This window comes from Haliotis rubra, unplaced genomic scaffold (assembly GCF_003918875.1).
Source record: "Haliotis rubra isolate DU_JTF1 unplaced genomic scaffold, ASM391887v1 Scf35, whole genome shotgun sequence".
Lineage (NCBI taxonomy): Eukaryota > Metazoa > Mollusca > Gastropoda > Lepetellida > Haliotidae > Haliotis > Haliotis rubra.
Genome location: NW_025767024.1, coordinates 1180386 through 1195801, shown reverse-complemented (window position 1 = coordinate 1195801; position 15416 = coordinate 1180386). Strand labels below are relative to the sequence as shown.

At 40.8% G+C, this 15416-nt stretch overlaps 1 long non-coding RNA gene across 1 annotated transcript; it reads left to right on the top strand.

The window, feature by feature from the left end:
- The first annotated feature begins 4680 nt into the window (after window positions 1-4680).
- LOC124284981 lies at window positions 4681-15183 on the top strand. The gene is made up of 3 exons (XR_006900686.1): window positions 4681-4692; window positions 4911-4912; window positions 15080-15183. It is a non-coding gene; the product is annotated as an uncharacterized LOC124284981 (long non-coding RNA).
- Window positions 15184-15416: the final 233 nt, after the last annotated feature.

Here is a 15416-nt window from a genome sequence, read left to right as displayed (position 1 = left end):
GCCTACTTTTCAAGAGTATTCATTTGTATGTGTGTTAAAGATTCAATCTGTATGGCCATCAGAGGTGAAATGGGGTTTCAAGATTTCGTCGCGTTCAGCATTATTGGGCTAAGGTAGATGCAAGTATTAGTTTATATCACTGTCCCATGAACCACTATAGTTTACCTCCCACTAAGGACCGCCTCCCTGGTGTAGTGGTTAGAGCGTCCGCCCGGAGAGCGGAAGGTCGCGGGTTCGATCCCCGACCGCGTCATACCAAAAGACGTTAAAATATGGTACTTGTTGGTCCCTGCCTGGCGCTCGGCATTAAAGGGTACAACAAGGACTGGTCGTCTCGGAGTCAGTATAATGTGTCTGAGTGGGGTATTCCTGCTTCACTGCGGCATGGTATCTCAGTGGGCTAGCACTATAAAACCAGCTTCAGTCTGGGCTAGTACAAGCAGCCGCACATACACATTCACACGCATGCACGTCGTCATATGAGCGAAATATTCTCAAGCACGACGTAAAACCCAATTCCACCACCACCACCTCCCACTAAGCTATAACTGTACTGCAAAGGTCCTTAATGAGGCAAGTCTAGGTTTACCTTAGGGACTGAATCTCATACCTCACTGGGGCTCATTTCAATTTAAATACGGTTCTTTTTTCATATCAAAATATATTTTTTCAGAAACTAATATAACTGGTAGTCTAATGGCGTGTGTCTGGTTGTAGAGGTCTGAAGTTATAGTCTGTGCAGCTCAGCCACCATGCACCATGAACGTGATACACTGCGCAGTGGACGTATTCAGGACTGATCAGTTCTCGTTTGAGCCCAAAGGCAGGGTAATATAAAGCATCGTAGTTTAAGATCTTCGAGGGTCGAACCTCAAGTCCGTTGTTCTATGCGTTAGGCAACGGATCGGAGGCAGTCGAATGTGGCGGACCCGTGGTCCAAAGATCTCGGTATGAGACTACGAGGGCGGTCTAATATGTAGGGAACATATAGGGATACCGTAATCCCTCTAATAAGCGCCGGTTCTCTAATAAGCGCCTGGGGTAAAGCAGCGGTTGAAGAAATATGCGCCAGGCCTCTAATAAGCGCAGTGTCTCTAATAAGCGCCGGGTACGGGTTGTTCTTTTTAAAAATGAATTCTCCCTTGATCCAAAAATAGATTTATTAAGCAATGGTCCCTTATTAACATTGACGTAACGCTCACTAAGAAGTAATTACCCCACTAAGTGCAATAACCGCCGTGTCGCCTCTAATAAGCCTCTAATAAGCGCCGGGCCTGGAAGTCCGTTGAAAAAATAAGGGCTCGTATTAGAGGAAATACGGTATCTACTCATCCGTCAACATAATGGCAGTGCTGTAGATCACTGGAATGTCTGTTCCAGACTCGATTATTAAAAGACCGCCGCCATATAGCTGGAATATTGCTAAGAGCGTCGTTAAACAGCCAACCAACCAACACTATGGCAATAATAGTTGTCTATATCAATATCATATCAATATCAATATCAATAGTAGGGTTTATTCTTTGTTGCTTTTAGTATCAATACCAACACAATCATCGCCAACATCTTTTGGGCTTGTAGTCATTACGTTCACCAATCCCCAGAGAATGTGAAATTACTTGGGTATCATACGTAAAACTATTTGTAACCACGATCCATGGTGACGTAAAATACTCACACCTCTCGGATACATACACCATTGTGATACTATTAACTGCATCAGATCTCTCGATAATAAACACTCGCCAAAAAACCATTACCTGCAGCAGATCACTCCATAAAATGAACACGCCAAAGGGTGAAACAATCAACTGCATCAGATTCCTCGATGACATAAACACGCCAAAGGGTGAAACTGTGACATAAACACGCCAAAGGGTGAAACAATCAACTGCATCAGATTCCTCGATGACATAGACACGCCAAAGGGTGAAACTGTCAACTGCATCAGATCTCTTGATAAAAAATCATTCTACAGGGGAAAACTATAAAATGCATCAGATCACTCCATAAAAGGAACAAGCCAGAAGGTGAACTATCAACTACGAGGGGCATTCAGATAGTAGTCAGCGTAACTATATTCTCGATGTCCAATGTTTGAAAAGCTTCCATTCTATTTTGAAGGAATCATTAGCATGATTAACAACCGATTGTAGTTTCAAATTTCTTTTTATGTACCCTAATATCCAAGTTTGATTTTAGAGGATTTTGCCTGTCTCAAATGCACAATTGTTTCTTGCATATTGTGTTTCCCGAAGTTTCTGATGAATTTACTGCAGATTTTGCGTTTTTATGGGGTACCAAGATATGAAGTCAAACAAAATGGGGATCGTGAGGCTGGAACACAGAAAACCAATTTGCTTCAGGTTGACAGATAATAAGTAGAAAATAGAGAAAAAATACAGCTGCATTTGTATCATTTTCTAGGTTAGGCAGACTACTTTTTGAACACCCCTCGTACATCATACCTCTCCATATTATAAACACGACAACGGGTGAAACCATCAATTGCATCAGATCTCTGGATAAGATAAACACACCAAAGGGTGAAACTATTAACTGCATCAGACCTCACAATAATAAACACACGCAAAAGGGTGAAACTATTAACTGCATTTGATCTCTCGATGACATAAACACGCACCAAAGGGTGAAACTATTAACTGCATCAGACTTCACGATAATAAACACACGTTAAAGGGTGAAACTATTAACCGCATCAGCCCTCGCGATAATAAACACACGTAAAAGGGTGAAACTATTAACTGCATCAGACCTCGCGATAATACACACACACCAAAGGGTGAATCGCGAAACAATTAACTGCATCTGATCTCTCGGTAATAACACACATCAAAGGATCGACTGCATCAGATCTCTCCATAAAATGAATACGCCAAAGGGTGAAACTATCTACTGCATCAGATTCCTCGATGAGATCAACACGCCAAAAGGTGAAACTATCAATTGCATCAGATTCCTCGATGAGATAAACACGCCAAAAGGTGAAACTATCAATTGCATCAGATTCCTCGATGAGATAAATACGCCAAAAGGTGAAACTATCAACTGCATCAGATTCCTCGATGAGATAAAGATAAACACTATCTTACTGCATCAGATCCCGATGAGATAAATACACCAACAGGTGAAACTAGCAATTGCATCAGATTCCTCGATGAGATAAATACACCAAAGGTGACACTATCAACTGCATCAGATTTCGATGAGATTCGATGAGATAACTTCGATGAGATAAATACGCCAAAAGGTGAAACTATCAATTGCATCAGATTCCTCGATGAGATAAACACACCAAAAGGTGACACTATCTACAGCATCAGATTCCTCGATGCGAGTCAATAAAGACTGATTGACAAGCATGGGTTACTGAAGATCAATTCTAATCTGGATCTTCACAGGTCTCTGTATACTAAACACACAAAGGGTGATACTACTAACTGCATCATATCTCTAGATGAAATAAACACCACACAGGGTAAAAGTATCATCTGCATCAAATGGTGCTATCAACTGCATCAGTTCACTGAATGACATAAAACGGTAAAGAAGCAATAACTTTCAAGTCAGTTATTTATGTTTGTTCCTGCTCCGCATTTCTCATTTTCTAATTATACTATGAGTCTTTGCCAGGTCATTCGATGAGACAAACTTCTAAATTACCAAAGTATATCAACTGTATCAGTCCAGTAAAGTCAATAAACATGTTACTTTACAAGGAATGTACCTTGGTAAGTTCAATCGGGGCGCTATACGTGTTTGTACCTGGTTATTTCACAAGAAATGTCAGACTATTCAGTGTGGTAAGCATTGGTAAATACAAACGTTAAAAATTAAGCTACCTATGTTACCGAACACGTCATAATGTAAACATGACTAAACCCAATTTACTCATCGGCCGAACACGTTGAATGCCTGTCCGACATATCCATGCATGTAGTGCAGCCAGAGGAGATCTTGCATGCAGGCACACACCATTAAAGGTCAGGACGTGGAGAACGTGTCTACTTTTAAGCCAGTGTGTGATGGCATGTAAAACCAAAATTTACACAAGGCCTAGGATTACTTCTGTGATTTGCAATGTGTGGTGAGGGATGGGTGGGGGGCTGGGGGGTATGGGGGTATGAGTTACTCAGGTTATGTACCTGAATTTTGGCTATTTCAGAGGACTAATTTTACATTGAATTCTCTGCAACCGATTAACAAAGATGTTCTGGCGAAAGCGAAAAACACTGTCCAGTGTTTCATTGTCCATAACTTATAACATCTCTCACATGCTCACTTGCTTTGTTTACTCAAGAGGCGCAAGAAATCGTGAAAGACCTTGTGTGATATTAACTTCACATTAAATGCGAATTCATAATTGTCAGAAAAAGAAAACGGCTTCTAAATTGTACCCACCTAATCTTTTACTTCTATCGGAAATTTTTAATTCGTCCACATTAAATTAAACCTTCTGAAACTTTTACAACCACTCGTGGAAAAGTTTGCTTTTAAAGTCTAAAATTTTTGATAACATCAGTATAAACGAGTTTCATCTTCCATGTAACCATATATTCTAGCCACATAAAGAAACTGTGCATTGTCAAAATATTATCCCAGTTGATAAGTACGATAACAATGTCAAAGGTACATATAAACTTTAATGGAGGGATCATGAGACCATAACAAGTCGGGAGAATTTCAAGTGGAAAGTCCACAAGCGGGACAGGGGTCAAACGACCACGTCACAAGCTCAATAACGGGTATGTCCACCATCGGCATTGAGAACAGCAGTGCATCGACAAAGCATAGAGCCTATCAAACGCGTGTGGGATGTCACGCCAGATTCTCTCAAGTTCTGTTGCAAGGTCAAGGACGTTATCTGGCGGATGAGGAAGACGGCGTAGACGTCGATCCATCTCGTCCCAAATATGCTCTATCGGGGTGAGATCCGGTGAATTTGCAGGCCAAGGCAGTAAGTAAACGTTGTGGTGTTGCATGAAATCCATAGCAACCCTTGCCGTATGAGGGCGGGCATTGTCCTGTTGGAATGCTAACCCAGGGCCATGACATTGCAGAGTGAGTGAGTTTAGTTTTACGCCGCACTCAGCAATATCCCAGCTATATGGCGGTGGTCTGTAAATAATCGAGTCTGGACCAGACAATCCAGTGATCAACAGCATGAGCATCGATCTGCGCAATTGGGAACCGATGACATGTGTCAACCAAGTCAGCGAAACTGACCACCCGATCCCGTTAGTCGCCTTTTACGACAAGCATAGGCGTCTTTTATGGCAAGTACATGGGTTGCTGAAGACCTATTCTACCCCGGATCTTCATGGGTCTGACGTTGCAGAAAAGGAATTGCCACAGGTCGAAGAATCTGACCCCTGTAGCCCACACCAGTTAAGTTGCCCTGAACAATCACCAAAGGAGTTCTTTGGCGTGCTGTTATTCCACCCCAAATCATCACGGAACCACCACCAAAGCGATTCCTCTCCAAGACACAGGCCTGTGCATAACGTTCTCCCATGCGTCTATAGGCACGTTGACGTCCATAACTATGGGAAATGTTAAACCTGGACTCATCTGTAAAAACAAAATTTCTCCACCAAAAGAGGGTCTGCGGACATGATTTCGGCACCACATTCGGCGAGCTTGTCCATGACGTTGTGTCAGGATAGGCCGTATGGCGGGACGTCGTGGTCTGATCCCGTGATGACGTAAACGTTGTCGAACTGTGTTTGGGTGGATACAGCGAAGTCCTGGGATGGTTCTGGCAGTCATCACTGCAGTCTGAAACCTGTGGCGAAGATGGGTCACCCTTATCCATCTGTCCTGTCTTGGCGTTGTTACACGTGGACGTCCAGAACGTGGCCGATCGATGACGTCATTTGTGTTCTGGTAGCGTCTCACCAGTGCAGAAATGGTGTTCCGGTGGCAGTGGAAATGTGCAGCCACTTGTCGTTGAGACATTCCCTCACTGACCATCCCAATGGCCTCATGACGTTGTGCAGACGTGAGCCTTGGCATGCTATGCGTTTCAATAGCCGTTTAATTTTTTGAAGGATCGCAAGGGCAGGGGTTGAGCTTTCCAAAGTGACAGTATTGTGTGGCATTCATTTGCTCTGTTTCTCTTTCCCGGAATGCACGTGCAACAACGTATTGCACGTCTCAAGGACGAACCCACTGACGTCACGGAACGTGGCACGTGCATGCATGTTGGATACATGTCACTAATCTCTGATTTTAAATCCTTATGTGTCTACACAGGTTTGATAAATTTAGATTTTAATTTTTTGTATGCACAGTTTCTTTATGTGCCTAGTATATATGCATAAAATATAGTGAGCGCTTTAAGTGAGTCAAAACCTTGGATGGGTAGTAGCTTAAGTTTTTTCTTTAACGAAGCCTGATCACTTTTATCCGTGTTAGTAGTTCCAAATTCAATACTCTGGAATGAATATTAATGAACCTTATATAAGGGTAAATTCATCAGACTCCGACTGGAGCAGAGAGAAGTATTCTTCTGGTTTTGATGTACTGAGCGCAATCTAACCACAAAGTACACGAGACATCCCACATGACAAAATATCAAAGTCTGTTATAGTAGTGAATAATGCATTACTTTCCACGAAAAAAGAGGAAATTTCGTTATTATTCAAAGCCGCCACATTTTCCATCTCACCTCGGGTTATCCAGACGAAAACAATCTATAGGAGAGTTTGATTATGCAAATATATGACTGTCGCAGATATGAAATGGGCGCCCGACATGTGGTGAAATCCATACTAATCTATAGCTGGCATTATTTAGTAAACTACTGAATCACAGATCAATCAATGGAGGCTGGCAGATTTTAGCAAAATAAATTCGCGAAAAAGATGTTTCTTCTTTCTCATTGATGCGTTCTGTGTAGGAGACAGGTACTGTGATTTGATTTACTTTAATAATAAATACATCATTGGCAATGCAGCCCAGATGGAGAGGAACACCACTTGACCATTGTCAATAAACAATGCCAGTTTCAAAAATGAAATACTCTGGAACTAACAATTTGTGTTATTTTATGGAGATAAAACAATGTAAAACCACTTTCTAGGCTACATCGAGGTGACATTTGGCATGGAGATGTAACCATGCCCCGAGCTTCCTAACTCAATTACCAATGAAAACGTGAACATTATACATAAAAAATAATATGAAAACTAAGAAGATAGTTTCTCAACAAGGAGTCAGCCACCACATTGTATGACCCCTTCAGATGTTGCACAATAACGTGGAACAACAGGTTCCAGCGGAGTACTCCCTCGCTAGAGTCTTTCATTCTGTGAATGAATGCTTGTCGTCTATGGTCCGTGAACACTATCACTACTCTTTAAATAAACATTGTAGTGTTAAGGTGCTAGGATCATCCCTAGAGCCTCCTTCTCTTTGGTAGAGTAGTTGCACTGGTGCCGGTTGAACTTCCGGGAGAAGTAACTTGGGGGTGGTCGAGACCTGTGTCATCATCCTGGAATAGAACTGAACCTCATCTGGTTGCATTGGCATCCACAGCAAGCTTGAAGGGTTGGTCGACCCTAAGTCCTGACAGCACAGGCTTGGAGAACCCATGGTCTTCAGGATGTCGACTGCTCTGCTGCACTCCTCTGTTCAGGTGAACCTGGCCTTCTTCTGTAGCAGTGCTGTGAGTGGAACTGCCACCGTGGCGAAGTTAGGGTTCAGCCTGTAGCATCCTGCCATCACGAGGAAACGACGGATCTGATTCTTGGAAGTAGGTTGTGGGAAGTCCAATATATATAACGTCCACCTTGGTTTGATTGGGCACAACCAATCCCTCTCACACAGTGTGACCAAGAGTGTGTCCACTCGCACTTATCCAGGTTAACTGTGAGTTTAGCCATCTGGAAACGACTGAGTACTTGTCTGATGGTTGTCAGGTGCTTCTCCCACCTGCTGGAGTAGATGACGACGTCGTCGAGGTAGACGTTGACTCTGGGAATCTCACAAGCATGAGATTCACCAGTCCCTGGAATGTAGCAGGGGCGTCTTCAGACCGAAAAGCATCACAATGTACTGCTACAGCCTGGATCGAGTAGCGGTGATAAGGATGATCTTGGTCCCCACGGTGAGTGGAATCGGGTAGTGCCCCTTAAGCAAATCTAGCTTGGTCATGTACGATGCATGCTGTGTGTGGGTACCAGCGTTGCCGTGCTGGAAAACATGGGTTCCAAAAATTTGGGACGAAATATATTCTGATGACTTGATAGACACTGACAGAATGCATCTCTCTTGACCAAATTGCTGGAATACTACGGGACCACAGTTCTGGTTGAGAGCAATAGGACTTCATGCCGTGATGCTTGGGTCATCCGAAGAGTCTCCTTCACACGTATTGGCGTTCTCCAAGTCTTTCCGTCTCAGTGGCGTTCTCCGCGATGCAGTGATCGTTTGAAGAGGTGAGGATTTTTGGTCTACAACTTCGTGGACGATTTTGGGATGCATTGAGGCACTTATAGCGATCCTGGATATGGATCCTGTAAAAGGCAGCGTTGTAGTCCGGGTTGTTGCTTGTGTGTTTTCGCACACGGTGTTTACCGGGGTCTAAGATCATCATTTTATGAGCTGAGCTGGCCCATAACAGTAAACAACAATAGTGGTAGGGCTGGATATTGCCCTGAATCTCATATTGCGATATATTGCAATAATTCAAGAGATATTGCAATACGTATTGTGATATATTGACGGGAAGGTTTCTGTCCAAGTGCGTACATCATAAATTCATAATAGCTCTCTGTGTGTGACATCGTCTTCTTAGTTGCTGTTACACCATACCTTCAGGCTCCCTGTCCCCATTGTGTATGGGTGTATGTCAGTGGTGTACAGATACATAATGATGAAGAGCCTTAGTGTGGAATGTTTCATTGAAGTAACTGTATTGCAACAAAGTTTTGCGAACATAATGATAAAGGTTATAGTATGACATGATTTTCATGGTCAGTGTTGTTTGATTCAACAGAATGTACTTCAATGCAGTACGTAATTATTGTTACTGTTTGTCAGTGATTCATTCAGATTCAACTCCAATATAACATGTGTTAACATGAACTGTTGTAAAATGAAACAAAACCATAATTTAGGTGAACTAGTTGAGCTTAAAATCTCATGTGACCTCCAATAGCTAAGATCCTTGACTAGTATGGCATTTGAAGTCCTACAAAATTGATAAGACTTTGGCCTTTATCATAAATTGATAACATATGTCCCATTACGAAACAAAACAAAAATACCGAAATATTGTGAATTGCGAAATGGTCACTCAGAGCCAGTAGCTCTACTTATAAGTCCGAATAAAAGATTGGTCAAATCTTTAAAGGGCAGTTAGAAGTGGAATGCATAAGAAAAGCAAGATTTATGGATGTCAACTTCTTTATTGTGAATATTCATGACCTGATGAAGGAGCAAGCATACACTCCGAAACGTTGTGTTATTCACAACAAGAAGTTGACATTTATATCTCTTGCTTTTCTTAAAAGATTGGTCCTTTTGAGGCCACATAATTCCTCCAAAACGTCACATATGAAAGCATTCAAACCCCAAAATTAAAGCATTTGGTAGAATATTTGGCACTTTTGGAGCCACTTATAAAGACACTTCCTCTTGTAAAATGTTACATGAAACAGAAAAGAAACAAGAGCATATTTAGCACTTTCAGAGCACAATTTATTGCTGTGGAAATCAAGGGCAGATAATTCAAAGGGACCTAGCTCTGGATGACTCACTATATTGCAGAATCTAAACCATATCGCGATAATCGTATCGCGAGATACTGTATCGGTTAACCGGTAATATTGCACAGCCCTAAATAGTGGACACATAAATAGAAACAAGACGATACGAACTGTCTACTGCACTGACTTCTCCGTCGCTTAATTTGTTACCGATGCAATGTCTTCTCATTTCAGGGACAACTACTGGTCTTCTGAGTCTAATCCCTTTCTCCTACAGACGATTCGTGGTTGTTTAATCCGATAACCTCCCCAAACCAAGCACATGTCCTGCTGTCCAGTTGACACTAATATGTCCATTAAGTATGGAAGGGTAACAATATATGGATTAACAACTTCTTTATGACACTGTACGTCCATATACTGTTATGCATCCATCGTGCTCCAACTTGTAGATGCCTCTCAAAGAAATTGTCCATGAAATAGAAGGACATGGATGTTGTGATCACGTGAAGGGGTGGAGAATCTTGGTCTACCACTTCGGAGGATCTTGGGATGACTTGAGGCAGATAAACCTATTCAATATGGTGCTCTGGTGCACTGAACTCATCTGTCCTTCACTTGAGGAAATGTCAGCACACAACTATAGCAAACATTTGACTAGTTCCTTTAAGTTTCTGTTTCTGTTTTTTATTCATTTGTATGTTTTTGTTGTTTTTGAAGAGTCTGTGAATAGTCTATGAATAGAAAAGGACATCAGGAGAAACCTTCAAAATATTGAATTAATTTAGAAAGAAACCAAATAGTGTAGACAAATCATGGACATAAAAACCCGAATCACCCGAGAACGTCAAGTTAATTTGTGGCGAATTATAAGAACGTGGATTGTTGTTGTATTGGCCCGCAGAAGGCGGACAACGTTTATTAACTTTTAATGAAAATATGATTACCGTAATAATAAGATGTATGTAACGAATAGGCCACAACGGTGGGGAAGCTTGTGGCAAAAAAACATACAAAGGTACAGAGAAAGAGAGGGGGAGACTAGGAGGAGGTGTTTTTAAATTCCTGTGCAGAGATACGATGTAGCATCGAAGCTGGCCTGAATTGAACTGAGCAGCACTACGAAATGGCCGAGATACGTCAGAGAATGACGTCACAATTTACGTCACACCCGTAAAGAAGGCGTAGACATAAAATATTCGTTTTTCTTATAAAATGAATTTTTATAAAATGCTGCATTTGTTTTAACTGTTCAGAAGCTTGAAAATCTAAAAGTACTTGAAGTCAGGTCAGTTTAACCATCAACATAAAATGCATTAAAACATTTATTTCACCTGAGTCACAGAGCGTTTGCGCAGCGATAAGGTTGAAGCTACGAATAGCTTAAACATAAGGTCAGTGTGTGAAAGGTGTCATGAAACATATTTACTCAGTTATCTTTGGAGAAGAACGAGATGTACCTCACTGGTGGAATATATAAAGACAGTGAGTAGCGGGAGCTTTGAAGCTACAGTAGTGTTGCATGTAAAGTCATCTTGAATTAACCGTTAGCCCGTGCCACGTAGAATCATCCCAGCCTTCAATGATCGGCCAGATGTTTGACGGGAGTTAAAGTTTTCATGTTTTTATAGTGAGTGAGTGAGTGAGGGAGTATGGTTTTACGCCGCTTTTAGCAATATTCCAGCAGTAATATCACGGCGGGGTACCAGAAATGGGCTTCACACATTGTATCCATGTCTGGAATCGAACCCGGGGCTTCGGCGTGACGAGCGAACGCTTTAACCACTAGGCTACCCCACCGTCCCTCGTGTTTTCATAACATGATTTAGTAGAATGACATTTAACATTTCTGAGGAAACAGTTCAGTATAGTTCCATGCGAGATATATATTTTCGGGAAATTTCCGAAGCAGTGTTACGTATTAATAAATAAGAAAACAGTCAACTTGCTTATCAACTCAAAGCTCCAGGTATGTAAATCATTGTGTGCTTAGATTTATGTTATCCGAGTGTTGTTACCAGGCCAACTTGTTCACATCGTGTGTGTTTAATAATAGTATATTTTTTTTATTAAAGTGTCATACACACAAGTACATTTTACAGACAATACATTATGCAACAGTAAAAACCGTGCGTCGAGTCACAAACTGGCTTATGAGACTCTAAAAACATATATACGATAAAAAAAATATATGAATATAAGATGTACATAAATCATGACAATGACATTTCTCATCTTTAAAAACATTTAGAAGTGAAGAGGCTAAAATATACCCATGCCAAAAATGGTTGTCACGCCCTTCAATTTTTTTTATTGGAGAGGAGGGTGGGGGTTGGGGGGGGGTGACAACCATTATTGGCATGAGTGTATTTGCTTTTTTGTCTTTCAAAAAAAAAAATACTTGTCGGTATCATCTAAGTTATGAAATAGATGGTTACATTTAAAGGCAGCTTCAAACAGGATAAAACGTAAATCCTCATAAAAATTAAATTTCATTAAAAAAATAAATTCATCTTCAGCTATATGTACCTGGGAATCATTAGCATTTATAATACAAAATTTACAATGCTTTTGTAAAAGAGGAACAGGGGGCTTGGCATATCTGCCGGTTTCCATGAACAAGTATGAAATACCACATCTAAATTTGGATCTCTAAACTTTAATTGGTAACATAATTTTCAATGAAGGGTGTGTCTTAAAACAAATGACAGGTGTGTCTTTTGGAGTCTTTATTTTTGAAAGAAGATTTTGTGCTATTTATGTCCTATTTTGTATCCATTTCCTTATGTATGAATTCATAAAACAAAGTACCCGTGAAGGTTCGGGTTAGAATGAACCTTCAGTAACCCATGCTTGTCGTAAGAGGCGAATAACGGGATCGGGTGGTCAGGCTTGCTGGCTTGGTTGACACATGTCATCGGTTCCCAATTGCGCAGATCGATACTCCTGCTGTTGATCACTGGATTGTCTGGTCCAGACTTGATTATTTACTGACCGACGCCATTTAGCTGGAATATTGCTGAGTGCGGCGTAAAACTAAACTCACTCACTCACTCTTAAAGCAAAGTAAAAGCATTCGTTGCGGCTTTTTGTTCTGAAAGTTCGACTTCGATTCGATCTACAGTATCCTTCAGCATGTTAAGACTCTCACCCCACAAGAAGTTCCAGGTAATCTGGACATATTATATTTCGGTGCACTGACGTTGCTTCGCAGGGATAGGTAGAACGGATGGCCATAGATCAGCGGAGGCTCTCAGTCAGTTGAACAGCTCTGCTCAGTTAACGGACAAAAACCGTGAGTGAGTGAATGAGTTTAGTTTTACGCTGCACTCAGCAATATTCCAGTTATATGGCGGCGGTCTGTAAATAATCGTGTCTGGACCAGACAATCCAGTGATCAACAGCATGAGCATCGATCTGCGCAATTAGGAACCGATGCAAGAACCGAGAGCGTTTGTTAAATCTAGGTGGTGCTGCACAATGGCGACACATGTTTGATAGTGCTCTTCGGTGATGCTGTCGTTTAATCGTTGTTTTGTTGAAAGTATTTTAACTTTTTCAATTCAATGCTGGTATGGCTCTTTAAATTTCAAAAGCAAATCTTATGTTTAAAAAATCATTTTAATTCCAAGTAAAATCTCTGGGGTGTCTGTTTCGGATTTATCTTCTCATTTTAATTCCCGTGTTCTTAATCTCGCTGAGAGAATTTTATCTGATTCCAGCCATGTTTTATTTTCTGAATATAATCTTTTACCTTCAGGCCGCCGATACCAAATGCCCCGTTTTAAAACAAAAAGGGTTCAAATTTCTGTTATTCCAGCAAGTATCCGCCTTCTAGATGACTGTTAACTTTGTCTGTCTATAGTGTTGTTTTGTGTTTTCTTAACCTTATGTCATTTTTAACATTGAATTATGTGACCACTTTCAAAGGTAAAAAGAATTCCCCTAGGGGTAATAAAGTATTGTCATTGTCATAAATCCCCAGAAGCGCCTGTAAAATCTACCCGCATCGTTGTCGAGCAATCAAGGGACACAACTCGTGTAGGTATATCTTTTCAATTCCCTCGTTGACCTGAGTGGTATTAGCTGAAACAAGGGAGGACGGGGGTTCGGGTATCAACAAAGTTCTGACACTATTGGTTTGGGGGTGGGGTGGGGGTGGGGGATTGGATTAGGTGTGTCTGTGTATGGAATTAATGCAAAGCACAAACAGGACTGAGGATTTACCAAGGTATGAATTCTCATGTCGGATGTCTGATTTGTGAAAGGGCTTGAAGTAAATCCCAATATGTTGTTGTATGATACATACAAAAACACGTTGTCGCATGAGTGAGTGAGTGAGTGAGTGAGTGAGTGGTGAGTGAGTGAGTGGTTTTGTGCCACTTTCAGCACTAATGCAACAATATCTCCGCGAGGTGAACCAGAAATATCCTTCACAGACTACCCACTTCTGGAATCGAACCTGCACTTCATTAAGGGAGAACGATCAAAGAGTTAAACGTAGCGACATTTTAGCGTCATGACGTCGAACGTTTCATAGCATTGGACTTCAATTGACATACAAACATTACATTAACAATTTTTCTGTGGTTTTTCAGCTTTTTATTTGTTTCATGTTATGTCTATTTTACAGAAAAGCAAAAACAAACAACTTCTTAATGTTGCATAATGAGTGTATGCCATGGTAACCAAAATGGTTGAACTCCCACACATGATTGCTGTATCTTTGCTGTATCAAAGATTTCGCTGCTTAATTTCATTCTTGAAGGTCTAGAATAGGCCTTCATTGCATTTCACGTAAAGAGTAGGGGCGGTGGGGTAGCCTTGTGGTTAAAGCATTCGCTCGTCACGCCGAAGACCCGGGTTCCATTCCCCACATGGGTACAATGTGTAAAGCTAATTTCTGGTGTCCCCGCCGTGATATTGCTGAAATATTGCTAAAGCGGCGTAAAACCATACTCACTCACGTAAAGAGTAGTTGTTCGGAAAGAATAGTTAAAAGATTAATGGATCAATATTTCCTTTTTGATAGCCAAGCAATACATGTCGTTTGATGATATTTACTTCAATTAGAGCGCTAGTATCTAGATAATTTAAGAAACTACAATGTATTGACCTTTATATTTCATTTCTTTTGATGTGGATGCGAAATACATATATGACACTATACTACGTATACATTCCTCAAAATATCAAAATGTCACTAAAAGTGCATCGTGACACGATCCTGTTGCACCGATAACAGATCGGTGTTTGAATAGTACAACAACATGCAACGTAATCATTAATATACTGATGTACAAAAGAAAGTACACACCTGTTTGTTTTGAAACTTTTAAAACAAGGTAAATATTTTGCTGGCAATGTTCCAATGGGGTACGATATATATGGTGTTATTGCAACACGTATACAATGTTTGTGACTTGTGAGTCGCAATCAAAACACTTTTGTAAATATTACGCTGTTTTCAGGAAAACATTTCACCAAAGCATCAGGTGTGTACTTTCTTTTATACGTCAGTTTAGTCAAATCTATTTGTGATATGCAGGTGGTGTGACATCTGTAAGGTGAATAGATATAACACCACAAAGATGATAGAATAGAAGGACTCAAAGATATTACTTTAGTACAATGGGTTTTTTTAAAAAAGCAAAGACGACTTAAGTAACGCTCCCTCAGATA